At 46.4% G+C, this 7,445-nt stretch overlaps 2 non-coding genes across 2 annotated transcripts; one reads left to right on the top strand and one right to left on the bottom strand.

The window, feature by feature from the left end:
- Positions 1–1,005: 1,005 nt before the first annotated feature.
- trnad-guc (transfer RNA aspartic acid (anticodon GUC)) lies at positions 1,006–1,077 on the bottom strand. The gene has a single exon. It is a non-coding gene; the product is annotated as a tRNA-Asp (tRNA).
- A 139-nt stretch (positions 1,078–1,216) lies between these two features.
- trnal-aag (transfer RNA leucine (anticodon AAG)) lies at positions 1,217–1,298 on the top strand. The gene has a single exon. It is a non-coding gene; the product is annotated as a tRNA-Leu (tRNA).
- The last annotated feature ends 6,147 nt before the right edge of the window (positions 1,299–7,445 follow it).

Below are 7,445 nucleotides of genomic sequence, written 5' to 3'. Positions count from 1 at the left end.
TTTTGGCAGGACCGAAACGCCACACTTCTTTGGAGCCGGGCAGAAGAGATTTGTTTAGTTGTGTGAGGCATTTTCCCTGCGGCTTTAGCAGAGGGCCAACCTGTTGCGGTGATGGCTGTCAGTCAGGGCTTGTCCAGGATGGAGGAAATTTGCCTTGATTTTAATCTCTTCGTTGCAGGTTCTCGGTCAAACAGAGCGAGACGAGGGTCAGTTTCTTGTTTGAACTTTTCCTCTGACGTCAGATAATACGGAGGATCAATGCCTAACAGCAGATAGAGATTGTAGGTTCTAATTGATTTCAAACACCCAGTTAGAGCCTCGCAGGCAGTGTTTAGGCCAGGATTGATTTCGGCAAGATGACTCAACGTAATTGCAACCTGACATGAGGCACTTTTGGCTGTTTTGATTCATAGGGCGAGTTCAGTTGCTCGGATAGTGGCAGAATATGTTCCCCGGCTGGTATTGTAGAGTTTTTTAGGATGCTGTTTCCAAATCCAACCTTAGCTTTAACTTTCTCAATATGATATTTGAAGGTGACCAACATAGACTGTCTGTGGTTGTATTCAAGCTGTTTTCTGTACCATCTGACTTTAGGCTAACCATTGGTGTATGTGTATACGTGTAATTAAACTGTTGTCAGTGTTTGCTCATCGGTGGTTAGATGTGTTGTAGCAAATAAGACCATATAGGGCTTCGCCTAAGGACTTTTCTAATTCTACCAAGGTTGATTTTTCTAATGCTATGTCGAGGTCGTCAGCTGCTGCATCCCTAACCTTTTATTTGACGCATTGACTCTGACAAACGATTTTCCCTTTTTGAAGACTTGCTTTTGCGTCCTAATTTAGAAGGGTGGAACAAACATTAGTAAAATACTGTGTTTGATTTCTATAGGGCTGTGCAGCAACGCCGAGTCCACACATCACAACATTCGAAGAATGATACTTTGGTCACTTCTCAAATTTCAACAAGATGGTAATTGAGGAAAATTAGAGGTACCTGAACCATCTCCCCGTCAGGGAATCGAACCCTGGTCTTCCGCGTGACAGGCGGAGATACTGTCCACTATACTAACGAGGACTGTATAACATGGTGTTTTCCAGGGGACAAGCAAACATCCTTGGCTTTTGCCTGCCACACCGCAACCAAAGTGTTGCCATGTCATATTTCTGCTATCTCATAATGCCGACAATTTGATCCTCGGGAAGCTGGGAATAAGGGTAGTGTGGTCGAGCGGTCTAAGGCGCTGGATTAAGGCTCCAGTCTCTCGGGAGGCGTGGGTTCAAATCCCACCACTGCCATCTTTTGCTGATAACGCATTTGTATCTTCCCTAACTGAGGCAATAAGATCTACTTGGTCCCTCGACGAATCTGGTTGGTGGTTTGGCACACCACGTGTAGGAGAGGAGCGCTATTTCACCTCCTCCCACAGGGATTTTGGGTAGACTACCTCACCCTGATGCCACCAGGGGATTATTCTGCCCCTTGTTGATTGGTGGTCTTCTCCCGTTGTTGTTGTTCACGTAACTCGGTACGTGTCCCTCTCAACGTGCGTGCAGGGGCGTCCGCCGCTGCACACTGGCTCCAGTGGAACCACGTGTCTCCCTTGCCGTTCAGCCGAACAGCATGCGAGGTGCGTTCAGTCACTCGATATGGACCCGTCCACCTGGGTTCGGTCCACTTTCGCTTGAGCACCTTCAGCAGGACCCACTCTGTGCTTGGTGGGGTCGCTGTGTCTTCCTTGTTTCTTTCCCCCACCTGCTTGGCATACTCTGCAACAATGGCTTGTAAAGCATGGAAATACTGTGTGTGGGTTAATGACTGATCATCACCTTTGATTCCAATAAGCTTGGACTGGGGCCCTGGAAACCTCCTGCCTGTGGTCAGCTCAAAGGGAGTAAAGGCCGTGCTTTGGTTTATTGAGCTTTTAACAGACATGAGGGCAAGGGGTAGCGCATCTAGCCAATTAATTTTAGTCAGTGCACAGATTTTTGCCAATATAGATTTGAGTGTTTGGTTCATTCTTTCAACCTTTCCTTGGGATTGTGGGTGGTAGACCGAACCAAACTTGTGTTTCAACCCCAGCATTTCTTCAACCTTTTGCAGATCATGGTTTTTGAAATGTGTACCATTATCTGATCGGATTTTCTCAGGAAAACCATGTCTGGGGATATACTGGTTTAACAAAAACTTCACCACTGTCTTACTGTCTTCCCTTTTTGTAGGGAGTACCTCTGGCCAACCTGAATACGCATCCACACATACCAACATATACCTGTACCCTTTTACTGAATTCACCATATCTGTGTAATCTATGATGATTTCTTTCCCTGTTTTCGTCTCGAGAGGGAAACGTCCAGGATGCGGTCTGACTGTTGGTCGTGCATTATACATGGTGCATTCAGGGCAAGTATGTACATGATATTTACACATATCTTTCAAAAATGGGTGCCACCAATTTTCGAGGTTTCTCTGCATCTGTGCAGCCCCGACATGTCCCACTCCGTGCGCCTCAGTTAGTGCTATGTTTTTTATTCCAGGTGGTAGCACAATCCGTCAAAACATCCTTTAATACCTGATTAAATAGGCCAGGGGATAGAGCAAATCCCTGAGGAAGACAAGAATAGGTCAGTTGGACACCTCGGTAGGTGAAGGCAAAAATGTTTCTACATTCTTCGGCTAGTGGTAGGCAGAAAAATGCATTAGCGAGGTCGATACAGGTGAACCATTGGTGGCTAGGATCAAGATTAGTCAACGCAACGTAAGGGTTGGGAACTGGGATGGTTTGCGTGCATAACGCAGAGTTAATGGCCCTAAGATCATGAACCATGCGATATTTACCAGTGCCCTTCTTTTCAATGGGCCATATGGGAGTGTTCCATTCTGAGGATGTTTCTACCAACACCCCCTTTTCAAATAGACCTTCAATGGTATCTGCAATGCCGATTTCGGCGTCTTTTTTACTTGGGTATTGGGGAACCCACACTGGGTTGTTATTTTTCAGCTTGAAAGTAACTGGGGGGCAGTCGACTAGGCCAACATCCGTGGGCCCAGCGGACCATAGTGAGTCAGGCAGTGAATCTAACAACAATGCTGCTTCGGGGTGATCTGTTTTCTCTCGGCCATGGTGGCGGGAGATTTGAGCGTGTTCAAGGAGAGCGTGGTCAGTGCAAGAAACCTGTATTTTGTAGATTTGAGTTGCGGGTGAATACCACAACGAAGAGCCAACCCTCTGCCAATCAGTTTGCAGTTGTGCTGTTTTAACTATAGAACCCAGCTCTTTGGCTTGGTGCTCTGGATGTAAGGCTAAAGACACATGGGGGGAAGCCTCGTCACTCATCATATACCACTGTAGTTGTTCTGGGGTGAGAGAAACTTCTGCCGCTACACCTATGGGAGCCACATAAATGTTATTAGTGGAAAGAGCCCAATTAGTTCCCTCTATTTCCCTGCTAAACTGTTCCTCATACCACTGTGTATCCTCTCTATCATAAAACAATGTCATATGAGGAGGGTCAGGAGGGGCCACATAGGGGTGTATTTGGGAGATCCAGGGTTTCCAAGTCAGGTAAGCCGACAGGATTCCACCTTTATCACTAGTTTCACTGTGTAGGAGACCCCAGTAGATGTCAGCCGATCTGTCTGCAACTGGCTGAATCATGTATTGGCTTGAATGTGAAGACTCAATACTGGCGCAGGGTAGAGATGTTCCATCAGGGAATGAGACTGTTAGTCCGTCAGGCGAGCAGAGAATAGTAGCCCACAATCGAGTCAGGAGGTCTCTCCCCAACAGGTTGGAAGGTACCTCAGGGGAGTAGATGAAAGGATGCAACACAGTCTGATTGCCAAGCCGTGTTGTGAGAGGCTTGGTGTAAGGCAGCATAGTAGGAACCCCAGAGAAACCCATGACTGTTATGACGTCTGATGTAAGCAGCTTCTTTTCCACAGTCTTGATAGTGGAGACGGTAGCACCGGTATCCACTAAGAAAGGCAGCAAGTCCTGATTTACTGTCACTGACAGCACCGGTTCTGCCGTAAGGTGCTGTCCAGGGCTTCTCTGTGGGGCGTGTCACTCAGTGTCTTGCCACAAGGGGAACTGTGGTGCGGGTCCTCTCCCTTGAGACTGAGGAGGGCGTGTTCCTCCCCGGTTCTGAACTCCTCTCTGTGGAAACCCTCTTTGTGACTGAGCAGGGTTATATGGGCACTCCCTCACCCAATGGGAGGAGCCCCCACACAGGAAACAGCCTTGGTTTCCTCCTTGAGGCTTTCCCCTGGAAAACCCTCTCCTTCCTCCACCCCGTGGGCCTCCCCTTCCCCTATTTTGTCCTCCCCTTCTTCTGAAATGTGGCGTCCCAGACTCCTGAACGTTATCGCCGTCCCACTGCTGTACAGTTTGAGACATAACCTTGACCTGATCTTTCTTGCCCTTCTTTTTGTCGTTTAAGTCATCTCTAGCTTTGGCTAGTTGTAATTTCAGTAATTGTGCCTGCAAATCTGCTTTGTCTTTCTCATCTTGTTGTTTTTTTGGCTTGAGCCGTGGTAAGGTGATGAACGAGATGCTTCTCCCATGTACAAAGTTGACATCGTAACATGTCAGGGTTACTTTTCATGGCTGTTTGCACTGACTCAGGCACTCCACTCAGAACTGCTTGTCGGAACCACTCGGCCTGTGACCCAGTGTTACTGGGGTATGGGCCGGTTTGATTGGTCCAGGCCTCTTTGGCTTCACATAAAAACTGCCTGGGGTTTTGTTTGGGGTCCCATCTAATTTTAGGCATAACGGCTGAATTAGGCAGTGGGAAATGACTACGCATTGCAGCACCAAGAGCAGTGCAGAGTTGGGTGAATCTGACCTCATCGGACAGTGTTAGAGTTTTTGCGTCCGTCTCTACATCTCTAAGATTAGTCTGGGTCATGCACCGAGCAGCAACAGCGCGGAAATCTCCTAATGCCAGAGTGTGCCTCTTTCAATGTAAAATGTGGGATACATGCCGTGGGTTGGAGGCGCATAGGGTGGAGGACATGTGGGGACATGAGGTGCAGTTACCGATTTGGAGTGAAGCTCCTTTTGGTGCAGATGTTTGGTGCTTTGTCAGCAGATCAACAGTTCAGCCCACTCCCGTCGCTCCTTCTCCCAGTCGCGCTCCTTTTTCCTCCAACTGGACTTCTGCAACAAACCTGCAATCTTTCCCTGCTCTTCCGCTTCATCTCTCTTTATAGCTGCTGTGTTCATCTTATCAAGTATCAATTGTCCTAAGGGCCCTATATGTTCCAATGTTTTCCCCATGTCCTGAATAAGTTGTTCTAATTTTTGTTTTGCTTTTGTTACTTTCTTCTCTTTATCTGTTGGCTTTGATGTGGCAGCTAGGGCATTAGCTGTGGATCCAATTTGGGTCAATAGGGTGACATATGGGCTGACCGGGCCCCATCCATCATCATCTATTTCTCTATCAAACTCTCCTTCCATTTTTAACTAGACTCTGAGCTCCACAGTTTTATTGCGACAACAATCTTCCCGGAGATAGCTGCGTTAGCCCACTGCGGTTCTCTGAGAGACAAGCTTCTAGGCCGGCCCTAAAGGTCGGTCCGGTCTCCCACTGGGTGTCCTATCACAAGAACCTTAGCGTTTACTCCAAAGATAAGATGTCTCGCTTATCAACTGGGTGGTTTAGCCCTCGCTGCGTGTCTGTTGGTCAGATATGGACGGTTTTCACCGCCCACCCTGCCCTAAACTGTAGCGAATGAACGACGTTCGTTTACACCGTTGGGTATCCCGTCAGTTCATCAGCCGCAGACCCAGCACACAACGAGTATTCACACAACGATTTACTCAGAGTCTTATTCTCCCCACTTCCCTTCTTACCTCAACAACACTTAAAATACACACACAAAGTTAGTGTCATATACACATTTGATACCAACACAGTATTTTCTTCAGCTTAAAGTTGTGTTATCGAAAGACTACTCAGTCTCTATTTTAAACTGCAGTTTCCTTCGACTGTATTTTTCTTCTCCCCTCATTTTTCCCACGTAAAACAACCTATTTTGTTGTTTTGAGGAGTTTTATACAGCGATATTTCAATCTCTCCAAGGTTTATAAACCTATTTTCCCAAACGTTTTTGGAGTTTTCATATCGTAACAACAACTAGAATTTAGGGACCTCAACCCCCGGGACTCTAACCCAGCCGCGGTACTAACCGCTCCTGGACCCCGTCGGATCTCAGGTGGAGTTACGCCACTCTCGAGGTTACTGTGTATTCCTCCTGTATCGAAGTTATTTACACTTCTACTGACTCTTTTAGTTTATATGTTTTCCTACAAGTACATAGGACAGGACACTATTTTAGTAGTTTCCAATATGCAGAATTTGTTTTAACAGGTTTCTGCTTACCTTATTGGTAAGTGTCTTTGTCCTTTGTCCATGAAGAAAATTTTTAGGTCCGAATGGTCCTCTCGATGTTCTCCTCACAACTCCCTGTATCCCGGACGAGCCCCCAAATTTGTTGAGACGCATTTTTAGTGCCGTCTCACCTGGGCCGGGAGCAGGAAAACAATTCGAGGAGGCAGGAGTTGAGTCAAGTAGAAGTATTTTATTAAACGCAGTCTACAGAGAGCGGAGATCGTATAGTACACTTGAACAGTAGTACCAGGAAAACCCAAAGCGATCTGTCTGAGAGTTTGTTGTACAGCAGCTTATATACACTGTGCCAGTAGTTATCTGATTGGTGAGTCTACTGACTGACGTCGGTTGCTATGTGTCTCGTGTCTAGGAACTACGCTTAGTTTCCTGTTAAGTTGGTTGTTGCTCAAGCATCTGTTTCCTGTATGTGCAGTGTTTGCTTGGTTTCCTGTTATGTTCGTTATTGCTCAAACATCTGTTTCCTGTAGGTGCAGTGTTTGGCACACTGAGTCAAATTGAGGTCAGGACGTTTCCTGTTTTGTTTGGTACACTCTGAACTCTCCGACAACTCTGAACTCTCAGACATGAGGCTTTGTACACTCATTACTTTGTCTATATGATATTTGAAGGTGACCAACATAGACTGTCTGTGGTTGTATTCAAGCTGTTTTCCGTACCATCTGACTTTAGGCTAACCATTGGTGTATGTGTATATGTGTAATTAAACTGTTGTCAGTGTTTGCTCATCGGTGGTTAGATGTGTTGTACTAAATAAGACCATATAGGGCTTCGCCTAAGGACTTTTCTAATTCTACCAAGGTTGATTTTTCTAATGCTATGTCAGGGTCGTCAGCTGCTGCATCCCTAACCTTTTATTTGACGCATTGACTCTGACAAACGATTTTCCCTTTTTGAAGACTTGCTTTTGCGTCCTAATTTACAAGGGTGGAACAAACACTAGTAAAATACTTTGTTTGATTTCTATAGGGCTGTGCAGCAATGCCGAGTCCACACATCACAACATTCGGAGAATGATACTTTGGTCAC

The sequence above is a fragment of the Nerophis ophidion genome, unplaced genomic scaffold, assembly GCF_033978795.1.
Source record: "Nerophis ophidion isolate RoL-2023_Sa unplaced genomic scaffold, RoL_Noph_v1.0 HiC_scaffold_130, whole genome shotgun sequence".
Classification (NCBI taxonomy): domain Eukaryota; kingdom Metazoa; phylum Chordata; class Actinopteri; order Syngnathiformes; family Syngnathidae; genus Nerophis; species Nerophis ophidion.
Note: the sequence above shows the minus strand (reverse complement) of the source record. Positions and strands in the feature narration are given on the sequence as shown.